Genomic DNA, 19,025 nt, shown 5'->3' on the forward strand with positions numbered 1-19,025 from the left:
TCATTATCAGCTTTCTCACATTCAATAACAAGAGCACAGTAGGACCTTTTTTACTCTGCTAACACTAAAAATGAGCTGTCAATCCTAAACCATTCCCACTTTATTGGAGTTGGAACTAGGCAATCTTTAAGGTCCCTTCCAACCCAAACCATTCTGTGATTCTATTATTCATTCATGTTTTCTCAAAGCCATGTCTCCAACTGTAAATTCTCCTTTGTGCTTGAATTTGCTGGAAGCCTGGGACCTCTCGCCTGGGCACTGCGCTGCTGCCTCTTACACAAGGATCCAGTCCCTATGCACTGGAGCAGAAATTTATCCTAGGGATGGAAAACCACATCAGGAACAGAAGAGCAAGCCTCTTCTGCTGGTTGGCACCCCACTGAGCTGGCATCCCCAGGCCCGGTCACCTTAGTATAATGATATTTCTAGTCAGACCACAGTGTTGTGTCCACTCCTCCCCTGTTTTTTGCACAAGGACCATTGCCAGGGCCGAAGGAGCTGGTCAGCTCCTGGCTCATCCCTGATGTGATCCCCTCAGGGCTGCTGAAACAGGTCAAAACTGTGTCCGCTTCGTTGTGGTCTTCACCGTGAGCATCTCAGCCACACTAATGGCTCTGATGATTGCTGCCGCTGGGCACTTGGTGCCTAACGCTTTGTTATAGTGGCTGCTCAATACAGGCTTAAATTAGGATGTCTAGTGTTAGACTGAGCGTATTTATCTTGGGCTAGCATGACTGCAGTTAATAATCGTGCTGTAATTGAAACTTGCCTTTGACATCACCTTCCGACTGACTAATTGGATTGTGTCTTAGTTATTCCCTGCAAGTATTTTTTTCTGTCTTTTCTGATCAGCCTGAAAGGTAACCCCCCAGCAGTGTCAAACCCAAACCAAATTGACCTGTCACAGAAATCGAGGCACAAGTTCAGTTTTTACACTAGAGACCTTTCTGAGCGAGTTAAGAAAACAAGGTGAAAGTTTGCGCTTTGGTGCATGGTGGAGCCCAGTGACTTCTTGTGTCACCCGGGATTTTGGAAGTCGGTTTTGTTGTTGCTTTGCTTTCATCATAATTACTTCCATCAGGACAATATGGGGTTCAGAGGCTTCCAAATCAATGTTAACATTATATTCTCTCACCATATGTAAATGAACATGCGAATTCTGGAATATTAAAATGATGTTCTTGGGGTAGAGTATACAACACACCCTTCATAATGCTATTTATAAACATGGAGAGAGAAGTGAATGTCTCAGTTAAAACAGCCAGCTGACTATGTGGCTTACGACGTATAAAGCGCTTCCCTCATAATGTTTGCATTTGTGGGAATATTTCTTTTTCCTACACTTTGTCATGCACTGATTTTAAATGACTGATCTCTTGCACGATAGCTTATGTGGCTGTGATACAGCTGGCAGGCAACCTAAGGCATTCTTTAATTTTTAAATAAATAAGTTAAAATAACAGTGATTGAAACTGAGGCTATATTAAACTTGATATAAATAACCTGACTTACAAAAAAGCAGCTATAACTTTATAACTCGAAGTCACCTACAGATTCTGTTTCACTTCATCCATTATACTAAAAATGTTTGTAGGGAAAATGGACTAGATGACTACACGTGGTTTTTCTTGGAGGGACAGAAGGGAATTTTTGTCCCTGAACTCACCTGTTAATTTCTTAAAACTGTAAAGAGCAACAGGACACCATGTTGCTCTCTATACGCGCAGGCTACTTGAATAATACAGAGATCAGTTTCAATGCTGAGTCTGTTTTTCTCACTGCACTACAAGAAGCATGTGATATTTCCACTAAATGCCCGCATGAATTCACAGCTGGTGTAAACCAGCAAATTTCCATTCATTCCTTTCTTGGTGCAGTGTCACTTTGGGAAGTGCCTGTCATTGTCATCAAAAGGCTAAACAACAAGAGATCAGCCAGCATCCTCAGACACAACTGGCTCCCTGTAACTTCCGTGGAGTGGTACCGTGCATGCTGCGCAGAAATTTTGTGTGAATTTATCTTAAACAACTTGAAGTGTGTGGGTTTTTTTCCTTATTCCGGAAATGGTATAGCCATGTCATATATGCTAGAGAAAAAAATATATTACGATTTAAGTAATATATGTATTACTTGACACAAGTGCTATTTCAAACACGTGGCATAAATCCATGCTCCTCGTCTTAGCAGCTGAAGCAATCCCAGTCCTCCTGGGAGAAATGGAAATCTTGGCTAACCCTACCATGTCCTGTACCTCCCACTCCCACCCTTGGAGTGGGGTGAAAGGATTTAGGAGAGATTTACTGTGGCAACAAGCCTAAGCCTATCTATTTAATTCCAGAGCTATTTTCCTTTTTGCAAAAGGAAAGCACACAGCCTTTCCTTGTGCTCCACTTTGTGGTGTAAGACTTCTCTTGGTTAAAGCACTGTATAAATACAGGTCTTTGGTACCCATGTCACTGACTGGTTATACTGGTGGTCCATCTGCTTCATCTGCTACTGTTCCTGTTGTGATCTTAAAGGCTTGCCATCATGTGATACATTTGGGTGCTGTTAGAGTGATATCTGAGCTTGTTTCAGGTTAAGATTTTTCGTATCGTTTAAAGGAGTAGGATGCCAAATTTCCACCATACCAATGAGAAAGTAACTTTTCCCCTTCAAAAGGGGTTTTTGTGTCCTCAGCTGAAGGATTTCACTCACACTAGCTAAAAAATTTCCAGCACAGAGACTGTTCAACGTATTTACAGGCAATGGTTACTGATCAGATGCCACTCTCACCGATGAACAGGATGAAAATAGACGATAAAATTCCTTTAATTAAAATCAATATGTGAGGAATGGCTTGACTTTGCAACTTTCAAGAAGGAATGATAGATTCCTTTGGATCCTGTAGCACCCTTTCCAGCCCCAGCTGCCCTTCTGTATGTAAGAAGCTATACAATAAAGGTCCATGTGTTCTATCTTGTAAATCATGTTGATTTCTGTCTCCTAAAACAAGCTTAATACTTGGCTGAAAAATTGCCTCTGTTAGTAATATTATTTGTAAAAAAACCAGCTGGGCTTACATGTATGCTCTCTTGTTTGAGTGAAAAACTATAAAGATGGCTTGACTGATTTTCTTTCTGTAAGAGTTATTTCCTCTCTTCTCCATGTTTTCACGCAGTTTTTGGAATCCCTAAAGACTATGTATCTAACTGCAGCCGGCAAATACAATTTCTCCCCTTAAGCCCTGAAGCTCAGCAACAATGTTGTTTCAAGCACCTGGAAGCCAAGAACAGGTACTGTCATTTTTCTTCTGCACAATTTAATTTTTTCAGAGTTATTAATAACTGGAATGGTAGATTTCCATCCTTGTGTTCTCGTGTGTTTCAGTGCTTCTGAAAGGTCCTAAATGATGTAAAGATTGAGGATTCAGGAGGGACTCCTGTCTATTTCCACGAGGGCGTTGCTGGAGACATGTAAAAGCAACTCCAGAAAGACTGGACTTGTAGCCAGATGGGATGACAGGTGGGTACCTTTTTTAAGATTGCCATGGGTAAAAGAAAGGACGAGAACTGAAGCTCAGCTTCAGATGCATGTTCAGCCTGCTGAGCATGAGGCTTTGAAAAGTATGATTTACTGATCTCATTGTGAGAACCTGCGCTAACTTTTGCTCCTGTATAGCAGAACTAATATGCATATAAACAATGCAGCTACTTTCATCTTCTAAAAGGAATAATTTATAGGTTAGGACCTGTAGATAACTTTATTATGCAGTCACCAGCTTCATGAAGTAGAATCTGCTTTGAATAACCATGACCATTCCATGGAGACATCTCACAGAGTGATCGGTAAAACTCCTGGTCGCTTGACAGCTGCCATAAAAGTTCTTTGTCACACAGTAGGACTATGGTGCTGTGTAACTAAGCAGACGAGGGGGTGTTTTCTGTATTATTTTCCCTGTTTTGTAGCCTTTGGCAAGCACATTGCTGTTGACTGCACACCTATAATCCTTAGCAGAACTTGATATGCTAAATCTGTTTCATGTTCATCTAATCTATGCCATGATTAGTACTTGCAAGAACAGTACATGCCAGGAGTGAGTTAATGTTTGCATAAAAGATATAAGTTAATCAGAACTAAGCAAGCACAAGGCTACCAAACTGACTTGGCTGGTAGACAGCCTGTTAACGTAAAATGCAGACCACGTTAATTGTTAAATATGCTGATCATTCTTTCCAATTCTCATCAAAGTGAATCCAACTTTAGAGCAAAGGAATTAATTCAACTTTGTCTTAAATGGCGATAGTCCTGTTTTCATGTGTGGGTATTCCTAATCTTCCTGTCTCCCTTCTTATTATTTGTATACACCGTTCCATTTTCTGGAGACAGCAGATGCTGCCTGAAGCATCACAACAGAGCACACTGGCTGCTGCTCCTGCTCGGCTCTAGGCTGGCTGTGAGCTTACTGTGTTTCCCTGCAACTGCACAGAGATACCCCTTTTCTGCAATACTTCTAAGAAGTCGCTCTCTAGTTGTTGTTGTTGTTTGGGAATTAATACTTCAAGGATCACAAAGTTCGTTGCACCGAACACGGCAGCCTAAACAGTTTTAAATTTTGTGAACTTCAGAATATTATCAGACCCAGCTGAATGTCTGGGTGCCTTACAACTTGCTACATCCAAGTTTAGGACATGTTCTTTGGTGCAAATCTACTAATGTAATGGTAGGAACTTCTTTAGTTTTAGGTACTTGGAGCCATTTCTTTTTGGACTACAGATGCTAACAGTGATTGCAAAAAACTAAGTCATGTCTTTAATTTGTTGTAAAAATAAAATGCTCCTCCCTACCTTTTAATAACATGATACTCTGTGCTCTTTCCATAGTTCTATAAATGGTCTTAAAAAGAAAACTCTGAATCTGTGAAATGTGGCGGGTTCATTAAACATCTGGAAGTACTCTCATGGCTGTCATCACTTGCTTTCAAGACAGTGAAAAACTAGGCTGTATGATTTCTTGATATTCATACAAGGAATACCTAGTAGCATCATGGTTGGTAAATAAAAGATTAAATTTTCTACACTGGAGATTGATGTTTTAAAGTTTGCGTTTGGGCATTTCCTGAGGGCCTGTTACTAATGCATAATGTTAGGGGCTATTTGTTTTTACTTTGTAACTAGAGGAGGCAATCTAATGCTCATTAGGTAATCTTTATTGGACCATCTCTGCCATATTTATACCGCATAGTACCCTTATTACATGCTTTGTTCCATTTATTTCATCTGTTAAAATTAGATATTTCCACTGTATTCAAAAAGCATCCATGTTCTTGGCTAGCAGGCACAGAATTTGAAGTGAACCGCTAGAAACTGTTTCTAAAGCAACTTTTTATACAGTTTATTATTCCCATCTCTTCTGTTCAGGAGCAAGTGTTCACAATGCCTGTGGTACCAGTGTCCCCATGGAAAATCAAAGGGAAGAACACAGTGACAACAGTGATTTTAAATCAAGTAAAAAACCCAAACCCAAAACAAAGAGGTAAGAAAGTAAACATTGAAATGTTTCATTTTATATATGATAAAATATGAAGATTAAAAAAGCTCCATGTTTAAAGGGCCCTTTGCTTTTTCCCTTTAGTAGTGTGAGGGGTTTTTTTGCTGGCTCTGGCCGCTTTTTAGATCTTCCATAATTGACTTTTTTTAAAAAAAAAAAAGTAAGGAGAGAGAAAGAAAAAGAAAGGAAGCAGTTCTGAGCATTTTTAACAGTTTAATCCTCTCTTTTGACATTTGCCATGTACTCCCTAGATTTACAGTCTACTGTTTCAGAGCGCTGCAGTGAAATACCAGCAACACAGAAGAAATAAGACATTAGGTCACAGCTATGTGACTCAAAGAAATGGCTGGAAAAAGCAAAGCACTTTCGATTAAATACGTGAAGAAAACAAAGAATCATCCAGGCACCTTCATATAGAAAATGTCCAGAGGTTTACGCTGAAAGACACTGCTTGTGCCTTTTATGTTATGTTTCAGGTTTAAAATGTCTTTTTTTTTTTTTTTTTTTTCCATTTTTCAGAAAGCAACAAATACAGATTAAAAGTGAACATTCTTTTTCCACAGGTATTTCAGGGGAAGAATCTTCTCTGCATTTTAATAGATGTGCTGCATTCACACAGCACGCAGCCTCCAGCGTTAGCACCGGCACTGCGGCAGTGCCCGGCATTTTCTAGGACCTCCTTTTCACACGCATCATTCGTATAGATAGCAGCTCTACTTGTCACAGGTAAAAGGTTGGTAGAAAACGCCAGCTTTTTTGCTAGAACCTGCTAGGATAAATTCAAGAGCACAGTGTTTAATAATTATGTACCTTTGGAAAAAGTGCCAAGATGAAATCAGCGAGCTAGAGGACAGTGAAGCGTAGGAAAAAATACCACGGGCATAAAACGAGGCCAGATGGGCTTGACCTTCACAGCTGTGTGCTGAACCTCCTGCTGAGGCAGGCTGCTGGGCACGTTTGGAACGGGGCAATGACCCTCCGTTGATTTCACAACAGTCGTCAGACCCAGCTGATGTTCTCGTGTCATAGTTTAACCAGTGAGCTGGAGGTGGCAGTCTCCATGTTGCATGACCAATATAAAAAATAGCAGAGACTTCCTATTTGTCTGTGCAGCCTTACAGCTTTCTGTACCGAGCTTTTCTCCTGAAGGAACTAAGATAAGCAGATCCAGTGGCGGTGTGTGTTAATCCTAATAGTTATTAGTTAGCATTAGTTAATCATTTAATAATAGTTAGCTGGAGACCTTTCCATGCTGTCAAATACAACAGACTTCACCGAGATTATGAGGAATTCCTTCCAGTAATTCCTCCTGAAATGGCAGTAATGGTTCAGGACGTCATGACCTACGTTGTGAACTTAACTCATAGCATCACTGAAAGAAGTTTGTTTGTAGAGATTTTCTTTGTATTTGGTATTCCAAACAAAGGAAATTCTTTGTCATTTGCTTTCATTGCAACATTTTCTTGGAAGATTCATTTGTGTATTTTTACTTTCTTTTTGTTTGTATGTTCTCTATGAGGCACGGAAGAAATTTCAAAACGATGTGTGAACCAGGTTTTCCTTCTCAATGCGACATGCTAGCCTTCAAAGGACTCTCGTGTGTGTGCACTTGGGACTGTATTGCTAGGCCAGAATTCCTTGGAAGTGGCCACAGATTCCAAGCTCATCAGTTTTGGGGTGTCCTTTTTGACACAAATGGCTTGGGATATCAGACAGTACAACGACTATTTATGTCCTTAGAATTTTCTTTTCTAAAACCTTCTGAAGACAACTATTTCAAATCTAAAATTCTGAATAAATGCATCAGTTGAAAATACTGGCTTAGCAGTACAGGTTTGTCCTTTCCAGCCACAATATGCTATACTATCTCTGAAGTGAATGATTAATTAGATATTTTGATGTGTTCTCATGGTGGTTTTGTAGTTTTATGTTCCAATGAGGACTTATGGTATAAAACTTACAGAAGCTTTCCCCTAACCATTTGGCAAAAGGCCTGGCAAGGGTGATTGCTCTGTTCATTCTTGAATGTGATAATACAGATGCAGCACTCCGTAGCAGTGCAGAGGATATGCCTGTGATAGGGAAGTTTTTCACGAGGCTCCCGGCTCACTGTATGTGTTGCACAGTGTATGGAAGGGATTTGGATCCTTTACCACAAGCAGCCACTTCAGGGTTTTGTAAAGCACTTCAGCTCTGACTGTGGACATAAATGTTCTCCCCAAATTATTTTTTAAACGAACATTTTGGACAGAAATTAGATGAGCTAATCCTTATAAATTATATGCCATACCAAGTAGAATGTGACATATTAAAACTTTGGAAGCCCATTAAGGTCCACGACATTTAAACCTGTTTAATTTTTTGAAACAGGATTCCTCTCTTATGAAATAACAGTCAGTTCAGCTTTTCCAGCATTATACCTGTGCGTAATGGAATCATCCCTCAGCATGACTGGTGACTGTCCAGGGCTTAATGAAGGAGGTTCTAGCAATCATAAAACCTGATTTGTGAGCAAACAGGCATACTTCAGGAGAGCCCAGCTCTAGCTTTGTACCACATCAGAGAGATAATTTAACAACCCAGAGCTGGAGATTTTGGTGCTCTGATACCTGAGCTGACACTAATCAGATTGCTCCTTTCAGCTGGCATCCAAGGCTTCATGTCTCACCTGAGCTTTACCTTGGGATTTGTTGGGCACTTCCCAACTGCATAGTATGGATGGGCCTTGTTAATTCCTGGAAATAGTATCAGCCAGAGAGCAGACCTTAAAGAAAACCATTTTCCAGGTTTCAGAGATTGAATTCGGTCTCGATTTGTGGCAGAAGTAGCAGCAGAATAGCAAGATTTCTATTCAGTCTAGAAAAATTGTTGCTTTTAATTAGTGGCCTAGTGCTGTATTTGGGACCTATGGCATTGTGGTAGTGTAACAGGGATTTCTGTTCCATTTTATTCCACACTGGCCCCCTAATTAAAAGGTGTTCATCCAACAAAGGAAACTAGGAAATTATTTGTGAAAAAGGGGGGTGGCTATAAATGCTTTTTGGGTTTTTTTAAAAACTCTTGGGTGGTAAAATGGAAGGGTACTGTACACTGGGAAGGTGATGAAGAAAAAGGATCCTGGAAGGACATAGCCTCAAAATGAAAAAAATAAATCTGGTAGAAGGAATTTGACTGTGCTACTGTTTTGCTATATCTACATATATATATATATATATATAGTGACATAAATATCTATATGTGCTATACATCTCTTACGTTGATGTAAGTAGAATGCAGTTGGCTGTGGAGCATCTCGATATATGCTATAAATATCCCTTATGTTGATGTACGTAGAATGCAATTGGCCGTGGAGCCTTCCGACAGATGGTGTCTCTGAAGGGCTTAACCAGAGCTGTTAACCAGGATAACCCAATAGATAGAAACATGGAAGAAGGTTCTTTGATGTAATGGGGCATCTTGGCTTGGGTTATTTATTTTTTTTTCCTCTCCCCCAGTCCTGAAGTTCTACAACATCGGGGTGAGATCCCTGAGGAAAGGATACTGAACAGAGGAGGAGGATTGCAAAAGAATGTGACTGCGAGTGTGTGCCAGAGAAATGGGAGAGAGTGCTGGAGTCTGCACGTGTTCAGGAAGACGAAAGCAGAAGAGCCTGCCATGGGGGACCACAGCCACAGTGTCCTGGCTTGTGACATTCAGTTCCAGGTATAATGCAACCTGTTTTGCCTGATATTGTGATCTACCAAGTGAATAGGATTGAGCAGCTTTTTAAGGTGTGTGTAACAGCATGGTAGAGTCAGACACATGTGAAACCAGTCTCAGCTCACCGTCTGATCTAGCCTGATGAACAGTGACCCAGTTCCTGTATGCTCACTGGGCTGTGAACAGGTCCAAACTCACTCATGTATAACTTTGAATTTATCAAGTAGAATCCTCCAAATTAACAGATGTGTCCATTGTGTCTCCTGTTTAACTGAACTATTAGTAATTCATCACTTACGTAGCATCATTCAGGAATTCCAACATGCCCCGTTCTACTGAATTTTTCCTTGCACTGGCAGTAGGACCAGCTTACCCCAGCAGTGCACTAGGTAATCCATTCACACGGAGGGCCTTAGCCATGACCCGCTTTGGCTCCAGAGGCACCATCACAAAATCCCTTGCCATTTCCCACCTGCTGTAAATGACACTAAAGATAGAGCTGATACAACATTTTACTATAAAACTTAATTATAGGTCCATTTTTCTTCATTAAATTAATGTTAAACATAATCTATTACAGAGGTTCCATTCAAAGAACAGATGGGAAATACAAAGTAATACAGATACAGATTAAACAATATTGGCAACAGTTAATACATTTACACAAAACACAAAGCTAGTGTGTGCCAAGTGTTCTTTATAACTATGCTTAAATCATGGAAAACAAAATCCTTTCCTAGATTTGTTTTTAAATTTGTTCAGATGCAAAGTACTTCAGTGAATCTACAGGGTAAAGGCCTTCCAAGTCTATGAAACTTCAAAGTCCACTCTGTTAAATGTTTTGAAGATTTTATTATAATTTCTCTTTTTACTGAGTTATGATATCAAACAAATAAATTGCTTGAGCTAGGAAGCCAAGCAGTTAGATCACAAGAATTACAGCTGAGGTGTCCGGGCTTTTCCAGTGGGAGGAACTGCTGCCTTAAGAATAGTACAGCAAGATTCTGTTTGTCTAAGAAAAAAACCAAAGAATTCAGCTTCCATATGATAAAGTGTGAACTGCTTTGTGAAGGGACATGTTGCCCACACTGCAGCCAAACGCCTAAACACAGCCTGCATCAAAGCCCTTTCTTCTTCACATTTCCGATATCTGCTCAATAGCTGTTTAATTTCTTACTGTACCCACAGCGTCCATCAGCATAAGAGCAACCAGCACCCTTGCCTGCATGACTGCTACTTTCCCATGGGCCTGGATGGGGCACGTAAGGACCCAGTCCCAGAGAGTGGGCAAACAGTTTAGGACCACCCTGTGAGAGAATCTGTAGGGCAACAGAAAAGCGTTCCTCTCCCGTCTTGTTTGGTTTGACAAGTGACGGAAATAATCTTGGTAAAACCTTGATTTTTCCTTTATGCTGAAACAATATCCAAGGGAATTTGCAGACCCATTTACTGTAAAAAAGCCCCAGACCCAGCCAGCCTACGCTCTGCAAGACCCTACCCCTGTGCTTGCCACCGGCTGTGGCCGGGCGAGGCGGACAGAGGGAGACAGGCTGTGTGGGATGGGACCATGATGTCCACAAAATCATCTGCTAGATAGCTGGATCTTCACAAGTACTATCTGAGAACTGTAAACTCAAGCTCCCTTGCAAAAATCACAAACGCGAGTCAAAAGACCAGCAGTGACTCAAGCAGGGGAAGCTTGTCTTTTCTGGGGTTTTCTCCTTTAGCCTGCTCCTCTTATTTTCTCTACACTCTGTCTCTCTCTCATCCCCCTGTCTTTATTTGCATGCATTTTGAGGTATGCAAATTTATACAAACATATTTACACTTACACAAACAAATCCTCTTGCTTTGAAAATATTAAGTATTCAAATATCTGGGGAAGAAAAGGCGGTGAGTGGATGTTATGCACTGAAACAAAATAAAGCAAGACAAAGAAACTCTAAATTTATTGCCAAACTAGAAATCCAGTGCCTGCAAAACAATTTAAGTATGGTAATAATTCCTTGAGGCAGATTATATGAGCCCCTTACACATGAGTTATACTTCAATAGTGACATGCAACTCAGTCTAACAAGGAGATACAGCTCCAGTGCTTAGAGTGAGTAGGCTCTACCTAGAAAATGTGCCTTCCTGAGTCACTGCAGCATCTAGCAGTATTGCTCTGCAAGTTTTCAAACACACAGAAACATGGAGTTCTCAGCTATATATATATTTTTGTGTGTGTGTTATTGATGAGAAGCCACATTCTTAGAGGAAGATACAGATACTCTTTTCCAAAATACCTACAAATTTGCTGTGCATTGATTCAGACTATTCACCTGGGTGAAATCTGATCCCTAAGAAAAAATATTTGGAGTTTAGCTAAGCTGGCACTCTGATCCCCATTGCACAGCACGACCACAGATGGGCAAGGACAGAGATACTCGTAGTGCTGGGAAGAGAGGGAGGGTGGGACCGTGGTGCAGCCCCCATGGTAGCACACCTCACTGTAGTGCCTGATTGCTGGGTGACACTGAATCACTGTTGAGTTCTGGGAAGCAAGAGTCCAACTCCAAGGGCTTTCCTACCCCCCACCCTGTTTTTCTTCTCCCTTATTCCTTCTCCAGTTTGTGAAAGCCTGGCTTGAAATTTCTATTAATCCATTTTTCTTAGGTGGGTTTTTTATATATATATATGTAACATTGCACTGTTACAAATAAAAAATTCTTTCCCTTCCTTAACAGCCTCTAGCACATAGAATTTTGGCTAGCAGCTTGAATAAACATGTCCCTTTCCATCAAGGCTGCATAAACATATTGGGTGCTGCCTGATCCAAGACACCTTTACTCTTTCTTAGGCATTTGTACAGTCTACTGCAAGATGCCTTGGAAACTTGGGAGTTTCCAGCTTAACTGAAAGTGCTAACTGCAGATATTTAATGTATGAAAGCTTTTTCTCATGCTCTCTCTCTCTTTCTCTCTTACGTTCCACTTGGACAGCAATTTCATCATCATTTATTTTATATAAGCCCCACTTCAGAATGAAATAGGACTGTTGCTCTCCTCGTTTATTTTTTCCTGTCTCATCTTTGCTTTCTGTGCTCTTGGGAGGCTGTTTGTCCTGTTTTCCCACTTGGCATGGATTCAGAAATTTTTTTTTTTTTTTTTAGTTGTCTCCAAGGCTACAATGCTAAAAGGCCCCAGAGGAGTTGGGTACTTGACTGGAAAGACACTAGCAATATCGAGGGCCCTGCTCCTCCTTGTTAGAAGAAATACGTTTTGCTGGAATTTTTAAAGGAAGATACAGGGCTGTAGGCACCAGCTGCCTATGAGCTGTCTCTGATCCCTTCACTTCTTTTGAAAACCCTAACACATGCATTCATCTCATGATGTCAATTTTGCCGTGAGTACTTCATGACTAATTATGAAGGTCTAAAGGCCAGCTTGTGCTAGAGCTTTGCTCCTGAGACGTGAAGCTGCTCACTGGCCCTGCGGTGCTCAGGAGCTGTGGGAATGGGACACTTGGCCCTGCCAATCTCTTCTAACAACCTTCAGCAGGAATGTGCAGTGCTGCTCTGGCAAATATCGTATCAGATGGAAGAACTGTTAGTATTTAAATTATACTAGAATTAACCCAATAAACGGGTCAGACCTTTTATCCAGTCTAGACTCTGTGCCATAGGTGCAGTTTACAAATGTTACAGTAATTTGGCTGATGATTCTTTCTGGATTTTAAAGCTGTTCTGAAATTTTCTCCCTGCTAGGACTGAGAGAAAAAATTGAGGATGAGAAATAAGTTTTTGAGAACCTTCTTCCGAGAAAAAAGTGGTCAGTTCAGGATAGAGATTTTGCTAGTGGTAAAAGAGAACAGACTAACGAATACCACTCCTGGCTGCATCGTGTGAGTTAAACAGATTTTGTTGCATAAGTAATTATTTATAGAAAGTAGAACAGATCCAAAAGACAGTCACACCCAAAACGAGCTTTGCACTGTGCACACATGTACAAAGGCAAAGTCTTTGCCCATATAGCAAACAATTGGGAAAAAAAAAATTATTTCCTTGTCTGTATTTTTGACAACAGTGAACATTTCAAATGGAGACACCGAAGGTTTAATTTTTCTCCAGTGCTGCCTACAATATCAAGATGTGCTTTTCAGTATAATTCTACCTTCATGGAACACAAGGAAGCATTTTAGATTTATAGTCACCCGACAAACTACTGGTGACACACTGACAAAAATAATTCATTTTACTACCTGTCTTAATAATTTTTCTCACTTTTTCTGTCAATAGTTTTCTTTCTGGTTGCACCATTAATTGAACTTATATGTTGCAGTGATAATTAATATGAGTTTCATACAGTTTGAAACATGAACATTTCTGACTACTTGGAAACATTTCCTATTTTCCTGATTTTAATTAAACTATTCCATTTCATACATTTCAGTAGTATATGTTGGAGATAATCTGGGTATTTCTTATCAGAAAAGGAGAATCTGAAGGTTTTTAGGTATCCATGTATAGAAGTAGTCTTTAAATTTTAAATATATCTAGATCATATCACCTTGGTCAGATCTACTCAAGGATGTAGACACCTAAATCGGATCTTGGCAGAATTTAGGTGCCTATTTCCAAAAATAGGACACTCCATCTTTTGCATAAACCTTCAGGTGTCCAAAATTATTGACACTTTGGCAACTGGCCCATTATTTTCGTCCTGTTGTCTTGTGAAAATGGAGAGTAGACCTCTGCACTGCTTGGGAGCAGAGATGCATGGTAAGCTCTGGTAGAGCTACAGGAACATTCCAAAAGATCTTGTTTCAGAGAACAGCAGTGTCAAATGCTGTCCTGGATAGGACTGGTGTATACTGTGGGCTTTTCCAGTTGAACTCCAGTTATGGCTCTGACCAAATTCTTTGGCCCAAAATGTTCTAGTGTTCACTAATTTTTGAGTATGTCAGATTTCTAACCAGCTGCCCTAAGGTTTTATCAGTTTGAGTTACAGAAGTAAAAAAATTATTCTACAGCTTCACCTGAAGACAGCAAGAACTGTAGCTCCCCACTTCATAGCCCCAGAGCTGTTGCCAGCTGTTGAAAGTACCCTAGATGCCTCCTGCCTCGGAGGCAATTTGTTGCAAGGCTTTGGCTGGATGATGTTCATGTTATTATTTGTAAGAGCAAAACATTGATTATATCATGTATTAGAAAAAAATCATAATAAGGCTACAAATCCCTTCTAGCTAAGCACAAGTGTGTAGAGACAGTGAGGTATTTCTCCAATAAACTTCTTTTTCTTTGAGCGACACTGCTCTCTTTAAATATGACTTCTACATATGTTTGTTCCATGGCATTTTTTTTTACTCCACAACTTCTCACTGAGTGTTGTGCTCATTTTTTTGTTCAGACTTCCCTGCGCATGGAGTGCCAGCCAAAAGCAGGAGCAGCACCACCAGCAGCCGCATTTGAAGCAGCCGCGTGGTGTTGAGCACGTGAGGAGTGAGAGGCGCTGGGCAAAGGCTGCACCCTCGGATGTGTCCTCCATCCTGGTGAGCTTTGTTGACTCAGAAGCATGTGCATGGTAGTTCTGTGGCAGGTCCACAAGCTGATGCAGAGACAAATTGCCTTACCCAGTCAGCTCCCCAAATTAAAACCCGAGGCTGGCAGAACATCAAGTACCAGGATGCATGATGGCAGGTGTACAATGGAATTTAGGTCAGGCAGGGAGGAGAGATCAACAGCACAGAGCCACAGGCTCTAATTCTAACTAATCAAGAGACCAGCCAGGGGTTTAGTCCTGACAATTGAAGTGGTAAACTGAGAATAATTACATGTTTGGAAAAACATCCCCTTGGGCATTCAGAGTCTGCCCAGATCACTAGAAATGATTGTGATAAAAAGCATAATGAAATAACCAGGTCAGCTGGTGGCAGCCAGGACATCTATTGCAATAATCATAATCCAGGCTCTGCAGAGAGATTTTGGGGGAAGACTAGAGGATTAGTCAAGAGCTGGTGTGTGGGGAAGGGCAGCCATTTAGCTGTTTGGGAAACTAGACATTTTGAAAGAATCCTATATAAGGAAAAAGAACAATTTGACACATTAGATTTAGCAGAGCACTCAGAGATAAATTTCTGAATTGCTGTGAGCGATGTCAGATATTTAAAAATACCTGTTTGGAAAATTGCTGTGTATTTCAGGTAGGTGTTCAGTGAAGCCTTTGCAGGAGCATGAAGATGTCTGCAGAAATTTAAAGCACATAAGTTCAAGGAAATACCCTTGGGGTTATGAAGCAGGATGTAATGTAAATTATTCATAGCTGGAAATTAGTAATTAGTCACTCAGTGACAGAGGAGACAGGAAGCCTAGACAAAGTGTTCATTAAGAGGTTCTAGGCCCTTTTTCATGCAGGCTGCAAAGTGATAACTAGAGTCATCAGCCAAAGCAAAGCCCACAACACACCCAATTAAGAAGAGGTTATCTTGCAGGAGCAGATTGTAAGTCAGAGAGTCTTACAGCTGTGTGAATAAAGCTGTGTTCTCCAGGGACCCAGATGGAATTTCAATGAAAGGATGAAGACATTGCCCACAGGTAGGCTGCCAAACAACTGTTCAATGAACAGGGAGTCATCTGCTCCATGAAAGATGTCCCTCAGCTCATGGAAGTCATCTGTGTCCATGGGGTCACTTGTTCAAGATCGTTTGAAGCACACAAATATATAGCACTGGGGTGCCACTGTTTAATTTTGTACTAGTACTGACTTTGGGGCAGGGGCCATAGTGACCTAAGGACTTGCACAGTGAGCACCCACGTGGTCTCTAGGGACTGTAGACTTCTGTCCGGGGAAGGAAAGAGAATGAAAGTATTCAACTAGATATGGGAACTGGGAATGTACGAAAAGAAAATAAATATAATTTATGGTAATAATTGTACTAAGCAGAGCTGCAGGAAAACAGCCAATTATTTTAAAGCCTGTTATTTTAACAATCTTAGAGGAGTTTTGTTATTTAACTAACTCGCTATTATTTTTCAGGAACTCTTTTGGTAAATATTTTGTGTTTTAAAATATAGAACCTAGAAAAATGCAATGAAACTAAAATTCTTTATTAAAATTAATAAATACATTTACAGAAAGAAATATATCACCCAATAATTTGTGACTTTGGGGGCTAAACTTTGGGAAAAAAGTAACCTTGAAAAAAAGGGTTTAAAAAATCTGCAAATTTTTCATTTGAACCTGAAAATGCACTTTTATTTAAAAAGATTATTATTAACATGTATATTGTATGTAAGTTCACTAAAGCTGTTTAAGTATTGCAGCAACTTAGTTTCATAAGTTCAGTCTATGCAATAGATTTAAGGAAATATGATAGGCAGCTGTTTCCTAGGGGATGGAGACGTCCATTCGAATTTCCCCACAAAAGATCCTAAAGGATCAGAGAACTGTATTTTAGAGTTGGTTTGGTTTTGTTTTGTTTTTTTCAGTAGAAAAGAAGCTGTACTCAGCCTAACTTTACTCTGTGTGCATAACATTATCACAGGTTTGACCCACGGCTGCTATTGCTCATGCTGGGAGCAGCAGGAAAACGGAACGAGGGCTGGCAGCGTGGTTCTTAGCACTGAAGTAAATTTAACAGCTCTGTGTATTTGTTACCTGCAAATTTTCTGAGGGCTTACTCCACTTCTGTTTTTTTGGTTTACTTTTTTTAGGGGAATATACATGTTGGGAGAGTACTCAAAGCCCAAAAGCATTTGAGAGACAGTTGGTCGGCATTTAGGTGTCTGAGAGATGGGGTTAACCATTGATGGGTTCTGCCTCCTGAGGCTTTAGTCTTTACCCACCCCCAGAAAAGCACAAGGCAAAGCAACTCCACATGAGGGCTGAGAGCGTTTTCATGCTGTGAGACTTCATTAGGGGCTTGTGTTGTAATTTGTGTTTAATTTGTAGAAAGGCAAGCTGTAAGGATCCTTCTTAGCATGCTAGGTATAGACTGTCTACATGTAATGCAAAAGAGAAGAAAATGTATACAAGATCAAGGGCAACTAGAGTATACAAGGAAACTGTGTTAAATTAGGAAACACATCTAGGTCAAGAAAGGGTTTCAATGGATTGGAAAAATGAGGGAAAGAAGATTTACAAGACACAAATAATTATCAAGTGAATTTTTTGGCATGTGGACACTCTCAGGAGAGAGTCGGTCCAATAGCTATTTGAACTAAAGTCAGCCAGTTTTTGCTATATGAGCAGTGTAGCAGTGAGGATCATTTTTACAGGCCAGAGGGAGGAAATGAGAAGATTATATATAAATCAACAGAATTGGAAAAATGTAATAATACAGAATTCTGACAAATACTGTTTTAAAATACATTCACTTATTTAAAAGCCCTTACCAAAGCTGCATATAAACTTATAAGCTACCAAGAGTATGAATAAAAGGCTCTGGGGTTTTACTCATAAAAATGTGCTGACATAGATGGGTCAAATTTTTTTCCATTAAGTTTAATGGTAGAATCAAAATGTACATCCATGCATGGCTTGAAAAGAAAAATGTCCAATTTGTGAAGTCTGGTACCAGCCAGTGAACGAGATTAAGCAAATGAGAACTTAACATAGGGGAAAGCTCCTGGTTTTCTGCCATAAAAAAGAGTGATAATACTGTCAGCAGCAAATGTGATGCTATTTTCCAGTGGATGCTAGAACTATTGCATCGCATTTACTATGGCAATGCAAAGTTGTTGACAAAGATATACACATTTCCTTCCTCCTGAATTTATTTTCTTTACTGTGTTTATTTTTTAAACAAAAATGTCACTTGCAGATAAGAAAAAGAAATGGAACGAGAGTAAAAGAGGCAGTCAGGCACCTCAACTTAGCCCTTCTCTAATTTTTTTTTTTTTAGCATAAATGGACCTGATCACAAAATGCTAGTTTGATTTTAGTTACCCTAAAGGCTTGTGGCTATAAAGAGCTGGAGTGTTTGCTCTGACCCAGTCGTACCCTTTACTTTGTGATCTCTGGAAAACATACGGGCATGACTAAACAACAAGTGCAGACAATGATGCCTGCTCCACCCTGAGACCTACCTGACTAGACGTAAGCCCGCTTTAGACCAAAACCTGGGTAGCCACATTAAAGCCATCACATTTCCTTGGGTGTATATAAGTGCATCTACTTTGCTTTCAAAGAAGATGTAGTTTATGGCTGGCTAAGCCAGAAGATAAGTCAAACTATGACTGCATCAGTTCGTGTAGACTCACTTTTGGAAGAACATATCGATGGGAGCTATTATTCGTGGTGCCACCAGTTTTACAGCTTAAAATTGCTTTTAATTTTTTTAAGATGAAGGAACACAATAACAAGTTCTATAGCAAGTGTGTAAGACTATACACACTGCTTGAAGGACAAGAATTTATTTAGCTACTATAATGCTAGCAATTAAAATAGATGTTCAGCCCAGCTTTAAACCTGGGAGTATAATTATGATATTCAAAGTCCTCAGTAAGACAATCAAAATGGTCACGTGAAGTGTAAATGAGCACTTGGGCGGTTAGAATCCCCATATCTCTGCAGAACGGCATGTGGTCAAGGAGACAGAACCATTATCTGCCCTGGCAACTCGTACTTTGGTTAATCTATGTGTTCCTGAATGCAGTTATACTGGTAGTACTCCTCACAACCTCTTATCGGAACTATAGTAAAAAGTAAATATTCTCTGAGAATGATCCCTCTATTCAGTCCAAGAACCAGAAAGCCCTTAAAACACTTGCATCATGAAAAACAATTTTCTAGAACTTGTATTTTCTCAATCCTGTAAAC

At 40.1% G+C, this 19,025-nt stretch overlaps 1 long non-coding RNA gene across 1 annotated transcript in view; it reads left to right on the plus strand.

Annotated features, from left to right (window-relative positions):
* The window catches only part of LOC114015866 (uncharacterized), a 44,098-nt gene extending 25,383 nt beyond the window's left edge, over positions 1-18,715 (plus strand). Inside the window, exons 4-12 of the long non-coding RNA XR_008734022.1 lie at positions 3,161-3,275; positions 3,370-3,532; positions 4,863-5,032; positions 5,400-5,514; positions 6,093-6,255; positions 9,024-9,231; positions 14,616-14,757; positions 15,754-15,799; positions 16,750-18,715. This is a non-coding gene — a long non-coding RNA (uncharacterized LOC114015866). The remainder of the gene's footprint in view (positions 1-3,160; positions 3,276-3,369; positions 3,533-4,862; positions 5,033-5,399; positions 5,515-6,092; positions 6,256-9,023; positions 9,232-14,615; positions 14,758-15,753; positions 15,800-16,749) is intronic.
* Positions 18,716-19,025: the final 310 nt, after the last annotated feature.

The sequence above is a fragment of the Falco cherrug genome, chromosome 9 (assembly GCF_023634085.1).
Source record: "Falco cherrug isolate bFalChe1 chromosome 9, bFalChe1.pri, whole genome shotgun sequence".
Taxonomy (NCBI): domain Eukaryota; kingdom Metazoa; phylum Chordata; class Aves; order Falconiformes; family Falconidae; genus Falco; species Falco cherrug.